The following is a 23,078-nucleotide window of genomic DNA, read 5'->3' as shown; positions in this document are numbered from 1 at the left end:
ATAACACTGAAATACATCCTGATTTATCTTCCTTTTTCTTTTTTTTAACACAATCTTGATAAACATAATGGAATAAGACAAATCCACAAAAAATGTGAAAGCCAACTTCAACTTTAAAAAGGTCACTGAAGGACACATCCAAACAAAGTGGGGTGTTCCATACTGGGGAAAGTTTGGAGCTACTGTGCTTAGACTACTTTGATGATCTCTTCTTATCCAATAAATTCAGAGTTTGTGGGACATACAAAAGTTGTTTCCCAGTGTAAGCTTGACTTATGCCAGTAATTTGATAGATGTATGATCTATGCAAACATCTGAGATCTTCAGGTGTGACATCAGGGCTAGAACTACTGTGTGGTAAGTGCACATCTAGAAATCCTAGACCAATGTAAAAAAATCCCCAAATTTTTTTAGACAGCATTTCATGGCAGGGAAAAAGAATATGCCCAGAGCTATTGTGTTTGTTTCTCTCCCTGGTTTGTCAGAAGCTGTAAAGATTCTTATTTTCAGATGTCTGAAAAATAAATAAACTTCTGGTTTCTATAAAGAAAGATTCCAAATCAAAAAAAAAAAATTCTTTATTTGAATATCTCTGTCTAGGAAATCTCTCTAAGATGTTTCGATCCATTTTTTTTATAGAAAGGGTGTATATTTGTGTTAGATCCTTAAGACAGGGAATTGAACTACATTATGGCAGTTCCAGGGATAATTGCTCTCTTTTTTTCTGGCACAGATGCACCAATTATTATGTAAAAAATTGAATTTGCTCTAGCACTTTCCCAAATAATTTTTCTTCTTCTAAGATGTGGAATTACAGAAAATAAACCCCAACATAATTTCAGACAGCTCAACAGAACTTTTGTTTATCCTCCATATCTTTTCATAAAGTTATGGTTTTTAAAATTAAAATGCATATCAGCCACTGTTTTAAAAACAATATGACTTCTACTGCTCTTTATATAATTTTTACTGTGCTCAGACTAGCACGAGTTATTACTTAACAAAGTATGCAAACACACTTATAAGCTTTAAGTAACTGTAAATTTTACAAAATTCTCTGCACAAAGCACACAAGTCTGTACCATTATGTGATTTTACACTCACTGGCTCCACAGAATGAAGAAAGTAAAGGCTGGAGCTCTGGTTTGGATCTTTCTCCAGTGAGAAAAACTATTCTACTGAGAATCAAAAGGACAGTGGCAGTTTCCTTCTTGACTTGAATGAGTTCTGCCCCTTCTTATAAACTTTTGCTTCCTACAAAGGGATTTTATTAATTTTCTCACTTTCTAAAACCTGACCAATCTGGGGGTTTTTCAATGTACTGTATCATTAAGAAACAGTAAAAACAAACAAACTGACAGAAACATGAGAAACAGCACTTTAAAAGAACAGATTCATAATATTTGAGGTTGGGAGAGTTGTTCTGTTCTCCTTCCAATACTTTAAATGACATTTTCAGGCCAGAAGGGTTATTAACAACTTAGTTTTAAAGCTCTTAAAAATCCAAACACTGGCTGGATTAACTACAAGGGTGCAGAGAACACGTTTCTGTTTCTGACTTCAGCCACTCCCATGTCTGTCAGCATGTCTGAATTAGGACTGAATCTGATTACTGTATTAAAATGTAGAGAAACGGTAGAAGCAAATAAAATGCTGGCTCCAGAGAGTCTCCTGGGTTGCATCTAAGTCTGCAGACCTGTCTTGCTTCTCTGTTGTTACAAACCTCCAACAATGTGAAAGAATCAAGAGTCCTTTGGCTGATCCTCTACAATATGTAATAGCTGGGAAAATCATATGTATCACCAGCACTACCCCTAGTTCAGTGATGAGCTCAGATAGAGAAAAAGGTCTTTTCTACCATCACCTTCTGGTACACCATGTGCCAGAGTTATTAAACTATTAGCTAATATTATGGGCAGGGTATTTTTTCTAAGGATGTCTTTTCATTTTGTAAATGAGTCTTTCTAAGTAGATCACAGGAGGTGTTTGCTGGTTTGGTTTTAGTTTTGGTGGTTTTGTTTTTGGTTTTGGTTTTGGTTTTTTAAGGGGGGTTGTTCTTTCTCTTTCTGGTTGTTCATTTCTTTTGTTTGTTTCCATAGAATCCCACTGAAAAGAAAAAGTTTGCAGGATTCCAACATTTTAGTGTATCCTAGAATCAGCACAGACTGGAGTATCAGTAACCCTGTACTTAACTCCTGCAGTGGAGAAACATAGTGAGATGAGAAATTAACAAGTCAGGACAGGTGAGGAAAACCCCCAAAGCTTTTTGACAAATGTAATAGCATATCCTAAACTGGATTTTCTTTTAAGTATTGGACTATACCTATATACACACATGCAAGGTGAGAATTTTTTACGGAAAGCTGATATTAGACTGTCACAATGAAAAAAAGAAAGACATTTTCTGGGACACAAAACCGCTTTTCACATCTAAAACAATGGAGAGTTGAGAAAAGTAGTGAAGAAAAGCACAGTTGGGAGCGGCTTCCTACCTGGTTACATTATTTAAAGAGAAGGGATGACACAAAAAGTTGTCTGGTACCTAGAGATAAAAGGATGATGTTGCTTAGGGAAAGAAGACGGGGAAGGAAGCTACTGTATGTTAGAATTAGGAAATATGCAGTTGTTAAAAAGAAAGCCCTGGATATGAAAATCTTCGCACTGAGTGGTTAAAAATTCAGAATTTGGTTCAGCAACTTGCCTGGACCTCATAACCTAGAATGGACTATAATCCAAATCTCCTTTTGGATTGTTCAGGATCCTGTTCATATATCTGTATTTTGTGACTTCTTATGTCAGAACTGAAAATGAAAGAAGAAAGCTAAGTTTCTAAATGAATTTTAAAATTTTTCTTGGTGTCTAAATGTCAAGTAAGGGACCAAGTGGAATAATTGTAAATTAGATTTATTTAGAAAATATTAAGCCTCTGGATTTGAAACATCAGTAATGTCTCCCCGTTGCCAGTTATTTTTTGATCTAAGGGAGTGAGAAAATCTACATAGGAGACTTCAGGGATAAACCCAACCTGAACTAGACCTTGACATACATGCTTGTTTCCCCCTTCACTGACAATCTGTGACAAGATGATGTAAAGCAGCATTTACCATCAACTTGTAAGAGGTTATGCAGTTGTCAAAAGAGATGTCAATATAGGCTTTAGCAATTGCTTCTTGAAAGATTTTGGAGAGAACCACTAAGCTGCAGCTGGGTTTTGATAGCCCTTTACAGCTGTGCACACCTGGGCAGATGCTATGTTTACCTGTATCTCTAGTTCTGGCTTGGTACGGAATGGCTGCAATGACAGAGAGGTGTAGCAGCCAATGGCTTTATATATATTTATTATTATTATTATTATTTCAGTGCAATCCATTATGAACCACACAATCTCTCTCTCTCTCTGTCATTTTTCTTCATAACCACATGTCTGTATTCCCATAAATAAAACCATAACTACTGATGCTTTTGTTTAACATGATTTAAAATTACAACAATGATTATAACTTCCTTGGTAACTCCAAGTGCTTACTGCTGAGTTGCAGTTCTTCTGCAGGAATCTTTCTCTGCCTGAGACATACTGTCTCAAAAATAAACACTTTTCTGATCTATAACAACATCAAGAAAGTAGATAACCAGTGCAGTCCAATTTTTCCAGATTATGTCTTGTAAACACTTTGGTTTAAGCAATTAGCCAAAACTCAGGGTCATTTATATGAGGGAAAATGAATTATACAAAATAGTCTTTAAGACAAGGACTTCTATTTATGAAGGAAGAACACAAGCTTTTATTTCCCCAAACACAGTTTTAAAAATAGAAAAAAGCCACTTGGGGTTTTATTCTCAGACCTTCTGTGTCTTGGTCATGATTTTCAGCTCTGCCTCTCCTATCATATCTGTGGTTATGGATACCTGATCCCCCTCTAGGATTACATCTTTAACTTCTCTGCTGCCCTTCTTTGTACTTTGCTACTTCAGCTCATGAACCGCTTGCCAAGCAGCCCCACTACTTGTGGTATTCTAAGCCTTAGGAAAAAAAAGTTATAAAGGTAGGCCCAAGCCAAAATCACCATATTTGCAGGAAAAAAAAGGGTATTTTATGATTCAAGTATGGATTCAAAGCCAAAATTTTGTCCCTGTTTATATTACACGCCCAGACAATATTCTTAAATATCACATTCTGCATATAGCAGGGATGAAACAAAAAGCCAGAAACTGTGTTCCAAGTCTTCTTCTAAGGCCTATATTCATTAACTCTATAGTTAAAAGCATTAGCTGGGTTGTCCGATAATACAATATAGCAGAAGGGCCTTCTGTCAGCTTATTGTAAATTGAAATAAGCCAATATTAGATAAGAACAAGTTAAATGTTATTATGAACTTTGTCCCAATTTAAGGAAAAACATTTGCTCCTGTATGAGAAATTTTTTGATTTAAATACATATAACAAAAAGTAACCAATTTGTGAGATTTTTTTTTTTTTTGTAATGTAGAAATGGGTTGACTTCAGAACCAAATATGGTATATGCATATCCGAGAGAACTCTGAAAAGGACACAGAGCAACTTTCCAATTTCTCTTTCACTCTATTTTTCCTTCCTTCTCTTTTTCTTTTCCTATTTCTATAAGACTTCCTGGTTAGCCTGTCCTGTCTGCGTGCAACTGAACATCCCTTGAGGGGGAAGAGACACACCTCCTTCCCCTCTGCAGGCACAGACCATGAAGTGACTTCACTAAACCATTCCACTTTGATCCATGATCAGAGAAGTTTTCAAAAAGCAGAGTGTTTGTGTGCATGGAAACAGCAGGGAGGGAGCAACTCTGTATAACCCTTTGTAATGCAAGCCAGCACATGAATTTCCTGCACAAGCAACAAAACTCACCCCAGAAGAATAATAATTTGGGAGTTCAAAATTACACTGAAAGGAAATATAACAGATTTTTTAAAAAATATTTTTAAAATATAAAAGGATGGGGAAATGTTATGGATTTTTTTTCACAGCATCATCCTACAATACAATTTCATACATTTCACTAGCAGTATGGCTATGGATAAGCTAAGAAGAAAAATGAGCTATGGTGAGGTTTTTTCATTGCTGTGTACCTTGGAAATTTATTTTCAATATCAGTTGACTTCGTCAAGATTTCAAATTAATTTGACCCCAGCTTTACAAAGGATGCACTGGCACTGTTTAAATTGTTGCTCATTAAGACTTTGTACTACACAGTTCAAATTTTATTTCTTAACAATTTCTGTTTTGCCTTATAGCAGTGGTATTTTGCCACCCTTCTTGGAGGAGGCAAGGATGAAAATAATACAGTTATTCAGTTACAACTTTCTGAAAAGATCATTTCTCCTATGGGGAGGAGTGGGAACAAATCAGTCTCCTCACTGATTAATTAAAGGTGGGTTTCTCATGCAGCTCTTTTAGAGGGCAGAGAAGATCAGAAGGACCTTAGGGAAGTCAGCATCTTCATCATGTCAAAGCTCCTGCTCTCACACCCTGACAGAACTGAATTGTTAAGGAGGGAGATCCTGTTGATTTATACACTTTTTGTAAAAAAAAGTGTCAGTGCATCTATCCGTTTATAAAAAGTGCTGGTTAGTACATTGAGATGAAATGTATATGGCTTTCCTTTTTTCTGGAAAAGACAAATACTTGACTGAAAAGACTTACAAACAGTTTTTTGCAATGTTAGCTAAAATTCATCATTTAAAGAGAAAGTTGAATTTAGGCACATGTGCTCTGTCTATAGTCATAAAGTGAGATGAGCAATCAAGAAGTGAAGTGAGAACTTCACTGGGATTTATTACTCTTTGAAAGAGCAATATTAATTTCTCCTGTCATTTTGTGAAAGAAAGCTAACATGGATTATCCTGACTCCCATAAATGCTTCAGCAATTTTGCTTTTTTTCTGAAGAACAGGCACTTTATTACTTGGGCTCACACCTTCCCTTCTGTTTCATGTGTAAATTCTTATCTATTTCTACAAAAAAAGTCTAGCTGTCTGAGCATATAATTTCAAAGGACTCCATAACAGTCCTTTTGATTAAATACACTGTTAGTGAGCATAATGGGTTGTTTGTGTAGTTTTATTTAACTTTTTGTGAAACTGACCTATTTTTATTCATAAATAACCACATTTCCAAAATATAAAAAACTAAATTCTATAAGTTTAACAGATAAGAAAATTTTATTTTTTGTACTGTTGTATAATTAATCTTGAATGATACCATGATGATGGCATTTTTGTTAACTTTTTACAAATTGTTAATGTGCCTTGAAAGCTAGATGAAGAACTGTAGGCAAAGGAACTGAGAAGGACTGAGAAGGAATTGAAAGAATTTACTTATATTGTGAAAACAAGATTCATTTTAAGAAAATTATTTTCAACAGTGGGAAGACCATGCTACATATAATTAATGCTCCCAGGAAAAAATGAGGGATAAAAACCTTGCTGCAGTCATTGAGAGATTTGCTAAGTAATTCAAAGATGAGAAAAATTCTACTAGCAATCTTTACACCATTTTATTTTTTCAGGAATTGGGTTTTGTCACCCTGACCTAAAATCAAAATATTCATTGCTGGTTTTCTCTTCAGAAGCATATTGAGCTTGCCAGTCTGTCTGTCAGAAGAGTTATTCTGCATTACAGAAATGCAGCTGAGGTAAAGAGAATTGAAACCTAAACCTGTTCAGTTCTGATACAAAAAGGTCATTATATATGGAATTAATATAATGACTGGACAGCTACATTTTGTGTACTGAATCTGAGAAGTAACAAAACCAATTAGAAAAGTAAGAGAATTCTTTAGATCATATGTTACAAAAGGATAGTTGTTGATGGTACTTTTTCTTATTTTCTTGCTAACATAAACCAAAATTCTGTCCATTAATGAAAATAATATTCTTAATATACTGTATGATAGTTCATTTTTAAAAGCAAGACCTTTCTATTCACTGTATGTGAAACTGAAAAATTAACACCAAAATAAAATTAAATTCAGATCTCTGGGTACCCATGAATACATTTAATATAAAATTATATTATTAAGCAGCCTTTTAGGTAATACATTATGCTAGAGTTTTGGGTTGTTTTATTTTGCCTGCAAGACTTTTTAATAATTGAAAATATATTCAACAACTCCTAGAAAAAGTATGTGTAGTGAAATTGAAAATAGAGACACCAGCCAACACTCACAGAGCCCTTCCATAAATATTCATCATTTCCCAAAGAAGTGGCTTTCAGTAACATTTCACAGATAATTGACAAGCATCAGTTATCCTTACCATCTTAAAGTAAGGATATCTTATCCTGCCCACCTAAGACTGAACTTCTGAAGAGGAAATTGTCTTAAGTAGATAGCCTCCTCAGCAGACCTTAAGCATGTGCTTTAAATTTAATTGTATTTACAAGTGCTGTCCCGAGGGTGAATGTTTTCCTTAACTGTCAGCTGTAAGAAGAACTTGTGGGTTTTTCCTATAATCTTTTTAGATTGTCTAGCAAAAGACAACTGACAGTTCAATTCAGACTTTGGATACTAAAGCAATGCAGTGAAGATACAAGGGATACCACTGCTTAGAACAAGCAAAAACAAACAAACAAACAAACAAACAAACAAAAAAAAGCCATACAATTAATAGTATAGCCTAAGTATCTTAAGTCTCACAGCTATACCTTTCCTCCTGTCTGATAGCTAAAATGCAAAACAATAGCCTCTCTAAAGAAAAAAAACATACTGAAGGCATGAATGAATATGCAGAGCAAGAAGTGGCAAATACTGGTCAAAGCAAAAAGATTTTCCTGGAAGCTTGGGGAATCAGATGTCAAAAAATCTGCCCCAGTAACCTCCTCCAATCCTTATTTCCCTCAGGACATGTCTTATTCCAGATGATGTCAATCCATTTGGGTTTGGGGTTTTTCTGATCTAAGATAAAAATTTTATATTAATATTTTTAATTGGTAATGGCAGTGGCCCAAGGTCACTCCATATATGAAGTTTCTGGGTGGAAATTTTATCTGAGAATATGTAACTTTTCCTCATTTATCGAAAAAAAATAGCAAAATTGTTTATTTCAAAGAGAATAAAGCAGAGGTTTTATCAATGTTTAAATATTTCCGGAATAATTCTGATGAGATAAGGGGATGCATTGTTGATTTTACTTTGACGAAAATTTAATCAGAATTTGGACCATTTACTCAGCGAATCTGGAATCCTGCTTTCACAAATGAAGCCTCTGCAAGTGAATATAATTATATATATATATATGTATGTACGCATGAAAGACTCTATTTTGCAGACTAAAGGACACATTTCTGAATTAATTCCACTGTGTAGCTTGAGGTCAAAAATTCCTTCATAATTTCATCAAATGATCAGTTTGCTACATGGACTTACTCTTCTTTTATCTTTCACAGCTTCTGCACAAACAGCTCGGAACGTGCCAGATCTTGGAAGCAGGCTAAAATCTGGATGGTGACAGTAAACTTAGATTACTCCTGACAGAAATATTCTGCTTGGGAACGGAATTGAATTACAAATTTTGATTGTGATCCAGATTTGCCAGTGGAAGGAAATAATTTTTTATATAAAGACAGCAATTTTGACACACTGTTTTCACACGCCTTTATTTAAAAATAAAACAAAACTCCATTTAGTCTTAAGACATTATTTTGAAGTGAATGCCCAAAAGTTTTCACTTTGAAAATACAAATACTTTATCCAGACTTTTTTTCAGCCAAGTTTTACTAAGTGATTCAACAATCTCCCTAAGTCTGTAAGTTACACACATTGACTAAAATCAAACAATATTTCAAATCTGAATTTCAAAAATGCTTATGGCATTTAAATAATAAAACCTTCAGAAAATACTAAGGGAAAAGAAGTGGAGGAAAAACTGATAAAGATTTTCTCATCTTCTTATATTTCTCTTTTTTTAGTTATTTACAATGCATTACTATTTTCCCACTAGAAACAAGTTAAAGTAGAATTCACCATGCAAAAATAGTGAGCTAACAAGCTTTAATTTTTTTTAAAACAATGAAAAGTTTGATAAAATAAAAAAGTATATAAAAGAGAACTTAGTATTTCATTTTATTCCTGTTAGCTAGTAGGGCTAACAAGTAATATTAGCAAAGATAATGTTGTCAAAAAAGTATGTATGTGCTTGAACATTTTAATAAATATATATTACATAGTAAAATTACTATAAGTTCTTAGTGCATTATGAAGCATTATATAAATGTTAATTATTATGTCTGCTTTAGTAATGTAGTCTCTTTTAAATCTCTCTCTTTCAAATATTTTATACTTTAAATAGAAAAATTATGCCAGAAGATATATTAATATTCCTTATACATATAATAATAATATGTATTAATATATTAATATTAAGAAATGGGAAATCATCTCCCCTTACTGGCTATTATATATAATTAGCTTCAGAGATTATTCTGTTTAAATAGTTTTGTCCTAAGATTTTATGGGTTTTTTGCCCTACTAAATCTAGATCATACACTGAATGTAATTAAAACATAATGTACTTCAAACTGAGACCTAACAACAGGAATTTAGTCACTGACAATGCAGTATGGTGTTATCCTAACTGATGAAGCATTCTGTTTTAATTTTAAGCGATGAATACACAGGTGAAGCATGCTTTATGGGCAGTCCTGCAGAGGGAAAGCGTCTCTCTTTTCCCTGAACACACATAAAAGACATAAAATGCCATATAAACATTTTCCACATCATCATGTTTCCCAGCAGGACCACTTCTGAGTGAGAAGTTTTGTCTTCTAGTCTTGTTTAATCTTCATGCTAAATTTTCCTGAAATAAAGGGTTGCCTGCTGTAAGTTGCATACAGGTGGGGTCTCTTCTTTCTGGTTCATATCAAGTTCACTCATTCCTAAGTTTTTTCTACATTATTGTCCCTCAGGCTCCCTCTTCTTCCAAATCCTTCCCAAACAAAAACAAAAAAAAATTACTCACTTTCTAGGTTATCTAGCCTGTTGTGAGCCTGCTTAATTTTAAAATGTTAATTTAAGCAAATTAATTTAAGTAAATGTTTTGATAGGACTATCTTGTCTAAGAGTATGTGTCTTGCTTATTATTTAGCTAAATAATGGGGTATTTGCCTCATAGTAATTACCTACCAGGTGAGCATGAATGAAAGATTGAACTTGATTACTTGTCCAGTAGACAAGACACAAAGCTTTAACAGCACTGTGAGGACTACTGCCTTCCTCTTCTGGAGGCCACTGAGATGCATTCTGACATGCATGAGTAGAATTTAGTAGCTCTCAGATCTTCCCGCTCAAATCATGAATAGCACCAGCTGCATATGGCAAAAATATAATTTACAGCATAAAGCACCACTGGTGAGAAACCAATCTGAATTCTCTTCTGGCAGAGACTGATGATCTAGAATCCACATAAACCCAGTATCTACGTGAAGATGTTCCTCCACAATGATCCAAGAACTATTTTTAATTGTAAAATAATTTGAAAGAAAAATGCATCTTACTTGATCAGAATACTCAGGCAGACACCGAGGGATGGTTCTCTGGATGAGTGAAAATATCTATGCAGCAATTGTCTAAGGAGAAGTACTGACTTAGAAGAAATGCTTCAAGTATGTTATTAGGGACAAATCCTCATTACTGATCTTGATTCCTCCAAATCTTTTTGGCCTCATTTTTTGTTGTTTGTTTTTGGTTTTTATTCCTTAATTGCTCTAAACATGTTTATATACTGTAGAGTTGCCAATTTACATTCATGTCAGATTGCGTCTGAGTTTTGTCCCACAGTCCTAGAACCAACATATAAAAATATTATACCTGCCAAAGCATACATTTTTACATCCCCAGGTAAGAGCTGAGATTAGAACTGAAACTTTCATGGAGAACAGGACTGAAGCACTCATCCTCCACAAAAGGAAATAAACTGGCTCATGCATGAGACTTACATTCCACAGTCAGTAGTGATAGGGGTATTTGCAAGTCTCTTTAAATTAAAATATAAAGGTTTCCTCAGGTGTGTACTGGAGACAGAATCCTTTACACAAATATGGCTGTTCCATCCATATACTTATCACCTAAAAATGTCAAAATGGCTTTAAGGATTCTTACCACAATGATTATTGCAGCATCTTCTTACCTTTCACATATGAAGTAGCTATATATTCTTTCATGGCAATCATTGAACTTTTAATAACCATGACTACTCATTTTTTGTATTACCCTTTCTTTACTGTCTACTTTTTATTTTCCTGGGATGGTATATTGCTACATCCTCCAGATTAACAGGAAAATATATGAAACAAACCTGTGAGATAATAAATAATAATTTTTTTGTAAAATTAAGCCATATTCTGGAAGAATACAATTTAAAAAGACAAAGAGTACTGAAGAGTCTGAATGACAAGGAATACTAAGAATCTTAGCCACTCTTTAGTATGTTCAGTGAATGTTTTACAGTAGTCTCACAGGATCTAAATTAAGCCTAAAGAAAAAAGTTATAAATTTTATTCTATCACTCAGATTGATTAGTCGTATTTCTGAATTCTGGGCCTTTCCTACAGCACAAAACTAAAGGAAAGTGCATATTAGGGACACAGAGAATGTGCTCTGTATTTTATTGGCAGGGCAAAGGATAGAGCACCATTTTTTACCTTTCTCCACAGAATTGGACTTCCTTTTTTCCCTCTAGGTGAAATACAATATCCACTGCAAAAAAATCCGAGACTAATCTGATTTGGTAGTCCATCCACATGAACAGGGAACCAGTCTTGACCTTCAAAAGCCCCACAGTGCCAAGAGAATAGAAGACTAATGAACCACTGGAAACCCATGGATACCTCAATTTCTCAGTAATTCAGTTTTCTGCACAATCCCATCAGCTGCCCGCTCGGTGCAGTACAGCTTGGTGCACTCAGTGGCCAGGAGCTGATGGCCATGGTTCACCTAGCACAGGGTGTCCTGGAGAGTGGACTCCTGCCAGAACATAGTCTGGGATTTTAGGCACTGCCATGGAGACGGAAGTTTGATGTGCATGGGAGTCCTTTAAGAGAAACTGAGCCTGGATCTCTCACATCCTTGGCAAAAAAAAAAAAAAAAAAAAAAAAAAAAAAAAAAAAAATTAAAAAAAAATAAAAAAAAATTAAAAAATCCTGACCACAAGTCCTGTATTGCAGTCTGAAAAGAACTAGATTTGAAAACTCAAAGCATGTCAGTTCATATCTGTGGAATGGGAACAATCTGTTGATATAATCAAGGACTTAATTTTTTTCCTTCTTTGTGTCACTATAATCAATCTCAAAAGAATTCTCTGTGAAACCTTCCTGTGAACACAAGCCTGTTCCAAGTTACATTTCTCTGGACAGAGAACAGAGAGGGACCCCACTGACCCTCTGTTCCTTGGCCTCAGAACACCCATACTTCAGTGGAAAAGGAGGCAACCTCCCTCAGGAAACCTCATCTGTGTTTTCAAGGCTAACAGGAGCTGCAGTACATTTTGTCTGAAGCATCTGTAAGCATGTATTTAGAATGCTTTCCTGAGCAAATCCAACTGGCTAGAGAGCTGACAGACAGAGCCCAGAGGCAACTCTGGGTTTAGAGAGAAGCCAGACCTTCAGCGTAACCAACAGTGCAGCACCTCATCAAGCACCTAGGCAAACACTACTTAAAAACTAAGGCACTGTTGGAATCTTAGCACTGCTGAAGTTAGAAAGAGTTGATCAGATTTAAAACTTCCTGGCCTAAATCTGATATAAATTTCTTGGGTTTCCTCTTATAAACCTGCATCCAAGAACACAAAGTTATCCAGGAATTCTGTTGCAGAGCCAGAAATTAAATCCCAAGCTCTGAAAAAAAAACCAAGTCATGTAAACATTGGATATTTTAGTTGGAAAACTGAACACATTCTTCAGTCTATTCTGATAGCAAAAATAATTGTTAGAGGCTTTCAGGGATGCAGATGGCTGTGCACAGTGTGTGTTGAGAGAGAGCACATCTTTTGCTCACCCAAACATTTCTTTCAACTGAAAATCTTTCTTTTAAGCCAAACCAAATGCTATTTACCATGTCTTATGATATCAGCTAATTTTAAAACTCAAAAATATAATTTCAAAATACCAAAAGGTTTTTGCTTGAAGCTATACCCACACTCTTATTTGCTGAAAACTGCTTCTCATTAACTTGGTGTTCCCCAAGTTCTGTTCTGTGAGTCCAAAGATAGCTTCTTATCCACTGAACTATTCTTTGGTAATAAGTTTTTGATAATAGCATTATTCTCCTCCAAAAAAGTTTAACTGTGCTCCCATTGCAACTACTGGCCTCAAAGGCCTTTTAAATTAGAAGCTTTTTCAAATTAAAAGAAAATCAGTCTTTTGTGCATTTGAAATTTTCTCAAGAAAGCCTTATATTAATTAAGAAGAAAAAGTTCTTTTCCCTTTTTCAATCAAACCTAATTATAGTGTTTGAAAGCACAGTTTCTTTGAACTCTTATTTCAAGAGGAAGGGAGGAGGAAATCCTCAGTACCTTCTTCATGTGGAAACAAGTTTTGATCTAATCATATATGGTTAACCAATTTTAGTGGGTTTTGTGCTTTTTACATGTTCCTAAGAGGTATAGAATAAAAATATTTGAGTAGCAGGGGAATTATAGTAGTATTTTGAAGCTTAAAAAAACATAAGACACTGCATTCAAATGAGGGCTCTGAAGTTCCTGTTTTTCTAGGAAACCTCCTTGATATGGTTATCAAGGGGATAATCTCAAAGGAAAAGTGTTTAGTTGTATCTGAAACTTCTGGACCTAGTCAGAATTCAAGGGTGATTAGAGGCTTCTTCTGCTGTTTCTTCGCTGTATGGATAATTGGCACTATGTTATCGTGGCTCACAGCTCTGCACAGGAAATACAAAAGTAAAAAAGGTAATTCAAAGGGTAACATCTATCATGCTGGTTGTGCTTTGGAAGAATCTGTTGCTCATCTCTCTAGAACAAGCACCAGACTCAGAGCATCACTGCAGCACCAAATGATGCTGGAGGATGAGGTGTTTTATGATCATTCAACCACTCGGTTTTCTTATATTCATCTCTGGAGCAATATCCCTTGTCAATACTGATCTCTGGCCCTGGTAAATATCCCATCTTACATCTTCCAAGACTCTGTGGAAAGATGCTCTGTCTTTAGCCCCATCAGGAATATTCTCAAGCAATGCCACTAGGTCAGAGAGCAATATATGGCTCTCCCAGGGAGGCACCATGGGATTATAACAATGCCTGCACTTTTTATCTATTAATATTATTAATGAGGGCTATTACTGAGATGCCTGTCCCCACCAAAGTCCTCCAAATGAGGGAGTTAGCTGTTAAAATCTGAGAGGAGTTAAACAAAATAAACTGCCAAGTCTGAAACATGCTGGTGGAGGAGGGATGGTCTGGGGCAGATAGAAGGCTGAACTGGTGTAATCTGGTGGGATCTTTTAGCTCCTATATCTGACCTGTTAGAATCTGACCTCAGCCCAGGGCAGCAGTCTGGGCCCCAGAATGACAACACTTACAGTCCAGACAAGAAGGAAAAGAGGTGTGCAGAGGCCTTAAGAAGGGCTGCACCTGCCAACTGCGAGGTTGCTCCTCTGAGCTGCAGGTATGAGCTCAGTGGGAGCCAAGAGAGACATCCAGTCCTGTCAGACAAACAACTGAACAGCCTCCAAACTATAGACCTGAGTTACTAATGAACTTGTAAATTAATTAACTTATTCCAAGTTTAGAAGGAAATATTACATTTTGAGTTGTAAATGCCCCAGATTAATTCTCTCAGTGACTCTTCCTGCTGAAAGGGAGCAGTTACCTCACCTTTGCCCGAGTTTTCCCATCTGTGTAACAAGGTTGATGATTCTCCTAAGTAAATCCCACAGCAACCTGGAAATGAGCTTTTAAAATAGCACAATGCTGAAAAATGCTAATTATAATAATTCTCATGACTATGCCCACCCCAACTAATTATCACATTGTATAAAAAAATATGCTTGTATTGGAATAATAGCATGATTTATTTATGAAGAGATTGTTTTCTGTATATGTCTCAGTCTTCTCCAAATATAAAAATTCAGTGAGCTGAAGTTATTCATATTTATCCAGTTTTGAATTTTAATGAACAAGAATGCCATACGTCCATGAAATTTTTAAAATCAAAAGATGAATCAGATTAATCCACTTCACAACCCTTCCTGTTCTGGAAAGAGGTATTGTGCAGACTTTTAGATAAATAATGCTTAATTGAATTATTTAGTGATATAATGCATTAATTTCAGCTCGAGAGAGAGTGATTAAAATGCAGAGGCTGGGAATCCTGATATCACTATGAAAATTTTCAACATATTTTTAAGCAATCATGTTAAAAATCATATAAGCTACCATAATTTCCCCGAAAATTCTGAATTTATTTTAATTTATAGGCGCCAAAGATGATCTTCCAACATATATGTCATTCCTTCTTCTTCAGTGCTGTCATACTCCTGCTCTACAGAGGCATGACACTGAGCTAATACAACAGCTTTTGTAAGTTCAGAGGAATTGCCAGTGGATTCAGTTGCTGATAGGAAGGAAAAAAAAACCTCTGGATTGCACTGGCTGGGCTGTGGGCAGACCTTACATCTGGAAGAGCAGAGAACACAGAAGGTAAGGGGGGTTCTAGTCCATTAAACACCTCAGGAGCATGAAAGTTAAAATACTTTGATGTGCCCATAGCTAGTAGCAAAAGTGGGCTTACAAATGAGCAAATGAGAGAAGTATGACAAGTGCAGGAAGTACAGATGCTGAGGGGCCAATACAGCTTTGGTCAGCATCCCATTGCCTGGTGTCCCTCTGCTCGGTGTTCCACTGCCCAGTATCTCACTGGTCTGTGCCTTCTGCCTAACTCCAGCCCTTTTCTTTCATAAGCAAAATATCCATTTATTAAATCCTAATTAAAATTAAACTCTTTAACTCCATCTTCACTATCCTGACTCCCCTTCTACCCAGGATCTCGCCTTGCTTTCAACCTTTATGGATTCTTCTCTCATGTCCATTTTCTCTCCAAAAAGGTGAGAGACCCCAAAGGCTTTGCTGCCTTCTCTTTAGAGCGACCCTTTTCTCTCAGAACACTTCTAACAATTTTCTCACATTCTCGTATGTTTAGATGGCAAGCCAGAAGTTTCACTGCACAAGCAAAGAAAGCAATTTACAACTTCATGTGGAAACATAGCCGCTTCTAGTTCATTTGTTTTTCATCTTGATTATCAACACGTTTGTCATCTCTCTGTAATTTATTCATTATCTTTAGACGAGGGCTGTGAAAAGGAGGGGTGGGAGTGAAGAAGGATGAGTATACTTGTCAAAATGGGAAACGGATGTTCTAACAATGACTGAAGACAATTAATGTTCTCCATAGGTATCAACAGGCAAGGTCCATGGATTGCTTCAAATTTTTGCAGCAGTCTTCTGGAAAATGCAAATACAGAGGCTTTATTTTCCAGGCACGTGAAAGTATGTCTTGTTTGTAATGAGCTGTCTTAAGGAACTTCACATTGCTTCTTGAAAGTGTGGCTGTTCTGATCATTGCTGGCCTAAATAATAACACAGTGATGGAGGGGGAGCTGGGCACCTGGTAGCAGAGCTAATGAACCTGTCACTGCTCCCTCCCTCTGCTTCAGGCACAGCATGCAAAGCAAAGCATTTAGTACATGTTTAACCTTGAATTGCTCAAAGTCAACAGCACATAAGTATGAACCTAAAGCAAGTTGTGTACTTTGTGACTGCCAGGACTGGCATGCATCTACAAAGGTCTTTGCTGCAGTGGGCTCTTTCATTTTTCCCTGAGTAATGACCTTGCTGCTACAGCTCTTAAGGGACAGCCCCCCATCTAGTCTCCCATCCACTAAAAAAAAAAAAAAAAAAAAAAAAAAAAAACATTAGAATGCCAAGGCCTTATGATCAGGATTTAATCTGTATCACTCTGTGATTTTCACGCATTTGCACTGTGGGAAATACTGCTGCAAAAGCCAATCATAATAACGAAATATTATAAGACAGAAAAAAAATACTATCATGAATAGATGTGATATGATTACCAACATTTGTAATAATAGTTTATTGTTCCATGGCACATGTAGATTTCATCTTCTCTCTCTGCACTCTGTCAGTTTAATTGTCCCTTCTGCTACTCTGTTATCTAAAATGATCAAACACCTACCATGCCCTGGAAAGTACACCAATTCAGAGCTACATTTAAATCTGCATGAATGGGCCTGTCACAAAGTTAATTGGAATAAACACATATTTGATATGATATTGTTTGAATTCTGCTTCAAGCCTGACTATTGTCCAACCTTCCTTTTTAATAATTGATGTTCTTCTTTTTCTCTCTTTTTCTGCATTTGTTTCATTCCTGACTGAGTTATATCAAAGAGCAACCTTAGAAATTATTCCTCTTCTTCCATCCCTTCCTCTCCAGCAGCCTGTAGCAGCTGCGCGCTGCGGTCCCAGGACGTTGCTCCCCTCCAGCCCAGCGCCCAGCCCGCTGCGCAGCCACGGCAGCGGCCGCCCCAAATCCCCACCGAGCGCCCGGCTGGCGCTGGGGCAGGGCTGCAGCTCCTGCAGCAGCCGGGTGTGCTGGGGGAACACAGCACAGCACCAGGAACCGGGCAAAGGAATACAGGGGGCCACCAGGTTGGGCTCCAAGGAAGGTTTACATCCCCTGAGGATTCAGGGACAAAGGACGACTATGAGGCCAAAAAGCTGCTTTTAAGGAGAGGCGGGACTAAGGGGAGGACACACCCTTTTATCAATAGGAAGCATTAGGGGAGGGGCGCAGGTCAGGGCTCTCCAATAGAAGCCACCAAGGGGAAGGAGCCAACCCTGCAGCCCAATCTTGCTTCGAGGAAGGGATGAAGGGCAGGGAACATTCCAGAAGGGAACAAAGGCGCTACAAGGAGATTGACAGGTGGATTGACGTGCACTTAGCGGGAGAATCTTGGGGTAAACAACTCAGGACTGAACCACCAGGGAAACCAAATGGGGTATATGGAATGAACCCTTACAAACTTATAGCAAGGAATATTTAAAACCTACTACAGAAGAACAAACTGCAAAACATCAGACTACCACAGGCTCTCTCCCCAGCTGGGCAGAAAGGGCAAGGCTGCACTAAGGGCAGCTGCTGATTCAAGTGTCCTCCTGAGCACCCCCTCACCTGTGGAAAAGGATTCCTTCACCACAGACCACACTGGGCTTTCAGATTAAAAAAAAAACAATGAGCCTATCCAAAAGCCTGTTATAATAATATATAGCAATGAGTTCTCCCTTAGATATTAAATAGCACATTTTTACATGCTATAAAAAATAGAACACTTTTTTTCTGTTTGCCTCATTCCTCCTGCCATGTCCATTATAAAAAAGACTAGTGTTTACTTAGTGACAGTCAGCAAATGCTCTAATTTTCTTTCCAGTGCGATGATTTCAGCTAAGCAGCAGCACTACAAAATTCAGCATCATGAGTATGGTAGTCTGAGGTGACTATTTCATAAAGTCTGGATATATTTACAGCCAATTGATAAGATACATTCATCTGTAGCAACAGGAGCACTGAAGTTTGATCAGCATATAAATCAGTGTTTGAGAAAAGCATGGCAAAACAGAAATCCTTGTCATTCTACTGCCACTGGGATCAGGGTCTTGGGGTCTTCTAAGGTGACAAGATTTAACTGTCTAAAATGAGCTAAAATGCTAATTTCCCGCTCTAGCTTCTTATCTTCTGGAATGAATCAGCTATCCAAATGCATGGCTGATTAAACTGCACTGCTATCACTAGACCTATATCAGGAGCAAATTTTATTCAAGGGATGTATTATTCATTTAAATGCTGGGGTATGACATTTTTAAACATGCAAATGTGACTGAATAATTTTTAGAGGGAAGACATCTGGGAAAGGAAAGAGTTTCATTTTTGCTAGTCATCATGATTTTGTGGCATCCATGCATGGTACACAATATGAAATCAGTGAGAAAAAAAATTCCAGCTCACTGTTCATAAAGGACATGGCAGCTCCTCTTCATGCATGCAATGTGTATTTCTTCTCTAACAGTAGTTCAAGTATCAAGGTAATCTATTTTTCATTTCCAGCACAGACACATTTATTAGCAGAGTTAATAAGACAGTTTTTCTCAGAACATATTGTCTGTTGTCAAGACGTAAGGATTAACATTGTATTGCATGTTTGAATTGAATTACTTTCCCATAAGACTTGCTATACCAAGTTAGTTACATGGTCCACTGGGTCTGGTACCCTGCCAGATGGCAATAAATAAATGACAAACAAATAAAATTTCAAAGAAAAGTTTAATTCTTATACACCAACTCACTCCAACATACATTATGTACCTTGACAATTGCTGCAGTACAGCACGTGGGAGGAAACATTTTCTTCTGACCTCTGCGGACAATTAATTAATGCTCTAAAACCTGGCATTTGATTAGAGTCATCTGCCAGGCATAGCCTCAAACACCATTACCAGAGATTCTTTCAGGATTACAACAGCCTTATCACATCTCTGATTATGATAAGGAACACTAAAGCATTCACAAACCTCTGTGGTAATCCAGATGACTTAGATTTCAGTAATAAGAGCTTGAAAAAGGAACATGTTCTCCTAGCCCAAATCACTCCTAAATATGTAGACTCTAATAACTAATTATCTTAGATTTTCAGATTATTTTTCTGGGAATCTGTCAACAGCAATTTTATATTGTCCTAACTTCTTAGACATTGTTAGTTCATAGTTTCCAGGCATTTAGTAAATGACTGGAGGAAAGTTGTTTTAACAGGATGTGTCTCCTTCACTCTGAGCTAATTGTTCAAAACTAATTGTTACAAACATGGAAAATATCTATTTTGCTATGGTGTTGAACTTTTCAGATCTTTTCATTTGAGAGATCAGAAACAATCCAAATAAACTTCTCTACCACCTGACTCCTTCACATCACTTTTTGCAATAAAATCATAATTTCCATTTTGAAAATAAAAGTGGAAAATAATTATTTAACAGTGACCTGGATGGACCCTTGATTAGTGATCTGTGCGTGACTGAAACATAACTGATTTGATTTTCACTGGATTTCTGCTCCTAAAATTGGCAGGTGCTGTGGGTTCTCCTGGAAAGTCCTTAGGAGAGGGGGGGAAGCAAGGAGTATTGGTTTTTTAACCCGGCAGCATCCCCTGCTGTTGCTTTTAAACAATAATTCGCTTCCGAGGCGCCTCCAGGTGCTGCCCAGGCGAGAGGGCAGGGCAGCTCCCAGGGTTCCAAGCCGGCCTGGAGTGGCAGCGCTGAGGAAATGGAAAGATTTAGTGTCCCCCTGGGACTCACAGGTGACTCTTTAAGGGAAAGCTATTGCCCAAATAATTCAAAATAGTGCATATTTCAGTACCATAATAATATCAATGACTGGAGTAGCAATTTTGTAAGGAGCCTTGACCACAAGAGACACTTGCTAATGTAAAACAGACTATCCTGAGCTGTTGTGGTTTCTCCCGGTGAGCCCTATTCCCTCACAGAACATATGCCCATGTTTCTCTTACTTATGTGACAGCTGTCAGCCCCAAATTGGCTTCCAGGTGTTCAAAGAAAAAATGAGTCTTTGAGTGTACTTGGGATTTTTTTGTTTTGTCTTGTCTTGCAAATACCTGTATGCCTACTCATAAATTTGGAACATTTCTAGATGGCATAATACTGAAATGTTCACTCACAAAATCCTTTTCTCCCAAAGGGAACCTGTAAGCACTATTTTCAATTTGCATTTCTAGGGGTATTGAATTTTTTTTTTATGTATGAACAAAAGTCTGCAAAATATATACGCAGGTAGAGGCAGGACTCTGAATATATGTCTACTGATTTCTCTGCATCTTGCTTTCTTTATCTATTAAATTGGGTTAACAGTACTTCTGCACATCCCAGGAGTGTTGTGAAAGCTTACTCATTAAAGTTTGTATAGTATTTTGAGATCCTTGATGGCAGATGCTACACAAGTGCAGAAACATATCACTTGATAGATACAAGCGGCAATTTACTCACAGCCTCAACAATGTTCAGTAGGGGAGTAACTGAAGGATATCAGATGCTGCAGGCTCAAATGAAAACAAGCTCATCAAAATAAATGATTTACCAGAGGTTTCCAAGCACCTTGCTTCCTACAAATGAGATGAAGAGTTCATCCCCTTCTCTGCTTGACAACAGAGAATAAACTGTAGCACTGCACATCACTTACAGTGATAGTAGCATTATTCTCTGTTGGAGAATTTCAGTTTATTGTAAAGCCCCATTAACTGATGAATTGAGGTCAGAATGGTTCATGTTATCACTGTGAGTACAGAAAAAACTTGGCCCAAACATGGAAACCCAGCTGACTTTCATAATGAAAAATGGCTCAGGGACAGAGTGATAGTGATATCTGTGAGTATTGCCTTATAAGAGTGCCTTTTCCTCAACCTTTTATCTATTCTAATCAAAGAAAAAGCTTGTGGAGGAAAAAAGAAATAAAACAACCCCTACCCAACTTTTGAATATGGGGAAAGGATCCACTTTTATTTCTGTGTGGTCTACAGAAAGAAAAATTTTTGCATCTTCAGTACTGTGAAGAGCAAGCAATCTGAATTCTTCTTTAATTTTGAGAGTTACATGAGCCCCATTTGCACATAACCTAAGTCCTTAAAGCAGCAAAGTCTCTAGCAGATTCATTTGTCCTCAGTGCTTCTCAATCTCTGGAATTAAAATCTTTTTATGAGATAGGACTTTCTGATTCCATCAAATCTCTTTAGAATTTCTGTGCTTGACATCTATTCTGCACAAATTAACCCAATCTGACTTTTCAACAAAAGTCTGATAATCAAATTTCTAACACTCACTACAGCTAGACTAGAACTAATTCAATCACATCTGACCTTGTGACAGACCAGGTGTCTTACATCTCAACCCAAGTAGTAGTTTTATCTATGTAACTAGAAAAGAAGAGGGGAAAGAATTTTAAACCAGAACAGAACATAGAAATTTCAGAGTCAGTTTTTCTTTTACTCAGAACCAACTAGTCCAACTCCAGTACAGCCCTGTAACCCCAGACATGTTCTGCAGCTTGAATCACTCTTAATCCTGAGCACCACTGTAGTTACCCAAGAGGGAAATACCAATGTACAGCTTAATAAGGGTGCTGGCCTCAAAGCCCAATCTGAAATCCTTTTGAATCTATGGCAACTTTTAAAATAGCTTTGAACCAGAACTTTAGCTTTTAATCAATTTGCTACACTGATGGAGTTTGAGAAGCCAAACTAACAGATAAGAGGTGCAGCTTATTTCCTAAGCACCTTCTACTCCTATTGATTTCTCAGATCAGGCTGAATGAATGCTTTCAGTATGTCTCTCGCCCAAAATACAAGCTGTCTTAATGATGTTATTCCCACAAAGTTGGCATAAATGACTTGTAGACAAAAGAATGAAATTTTGAAAACTGAAAAGGAAGATAGTATTCACTTTCACTTTAGAGCCTCCTGCTATTTTTTTTTAAACTTTCCACAATTCACGATCAAGCAACTTATTCCTTTCTAGTCCTTTCTTCAAAGGAGATTAATTATTTTCATTATTAACCAAAAGGTTTTCTTCTAATTAAAAGAAATTATAGGGCATTCACCAGTGGCATTATTCTAGTCAATAAACTAATTATGGTTGTGACAAATGAAGGAAAAACCATTCAACTGATCTAAATACCGGGATTTAAAAAACATTAAGTATGCGATTGTCACATTCCTTGAAAAAGCAAAGTGGATCTTACATGCACTTTTAGTCACTGTTTAGACTGTACAGAAAAGATATTGAAATTAGCATATTGCCTCTGGAAATTTCTAGCTGCACTACCTACATTCACTTGGTGTATCCATGTGATGTCATTTTGGTTGGACCAGGAGAAGAAGAGCACTGAACCTCCCTTTCTTACTTTTTCGCTGAAATTTCATGCCGGTTGCAAGTTAAGTCATTCCACATAATGAAAGTGGCATCTTTTTGC

General features: G+C 36.8%; 1 long non-coding RNA gene across 5 annotated transcripts in view; it reads right to left on the bottom strand.

Annotated features, from left to right (window-relative positions):
- LOC146767378 (uncharacterized) overlaps window positions 1-23,078 on the bottom strand; it is a 57,169-nt gene that overhangs the window by 11,320 nt on the left and 22,771 nt on the right. For 4 of the 5 annotated variants that reach the window (XR_014955710.1, XR_014955711.1, XR_014955713.1 and 1 more), the window contains exon 2: window positions 1-23,078. This exon is cut by the window's left edge. This is a non-coding gene — a long non-coding RNA (uncharacterized LOC146767378). The other variant, XR_014955712.1, reaches the window with a different exon arrangement.

The sequence above is a fragment of the Lonchura striata genome, chromosome 5 (genome assembly GCF_050655825.1).
Source record: "Lonchura striata isolate lonStrDom1 chromosome 5, ASM5065582v1, whole genome shotgun sequence".
NCBI lineage: Eukaryota > Metazoa > Chordata > Aves > Passeriformes > Estrildidae > Lonchura > Lonchura striata.
Note: the sequence above shows the minus strand (reverse complement) of the source record. Positions and strands in the feature narration are given on the sequence as shown.